We start from the raw sequence: 382 nt of genomic DNA, 5'->3' as shown, positions 1-382 counted from the left end.
GTGGTCGTCCCCTCCCCGCCGCCCCGCGCAGGCGCGGTACCGCCGCGGGCCCGGCGCGCAGGCGCGGGCGGTGCGGCTGCGCGGGGCCACCTCCGGCCCGCGGGTTAATTAGCGCTAATTAGCGGTAATTAGCCACGGGTTCGGCGCCGGGATGCCAGGTGGGCTGTGGGTGTGTAGCGATTGCCTGAATGTCCGAGATCGCGTCGGGTTATATCGGCGTTAGAGGTGCCTATGGGGGACATGGCGCATCCCACACCTCCAGGCAGCCCACACCCCTCACCTGCAACCATCCCACACTTCCGACCTCCAGCCATCCCAGCCCTGCAGGAACCCCACACTTCCGACCTCCAGCCATCCCAGCCCTGCAGGAACCCCGCACTTC

At 68.6% G+C, this 382-nt stretch overlaps 1 protein-coding gene across 1 annotated transcript in view; it reads right to left on the bottom strand.

The window, feature by feature from the left end:
- The window catches only part of NADK (NAD kinase), a 21,836-nt gene that overhangs the window by 18,861 nt on the left and 2,593 nt on the right, over nucleotides 1-382 (bottom strand). The gene's annotated exons all lie outside the window — the stretch shown is intronic.

The sequence above is a fragment of the Corvus kubaryi genome, unplaced genomic scaffold (genome assembly GCF_017639235.1).
Source record: "Corvus kubaryi isolate FWS band 111438036 unplaced genomic scaffold, C.kubaryi_AGA036_p1.0 37352, whole genome shotgun sequence".
Classification (NCBI taxonomy): domain Eukaryota; kingdom Metazoa; phylum Chordata; class Aves; order Passeriformes; family Corvidae; genus Corvus; species Corvus kubaryi.
This window is presented reverse-complemented; position numbering and strand designations above follow the sequence as displayed.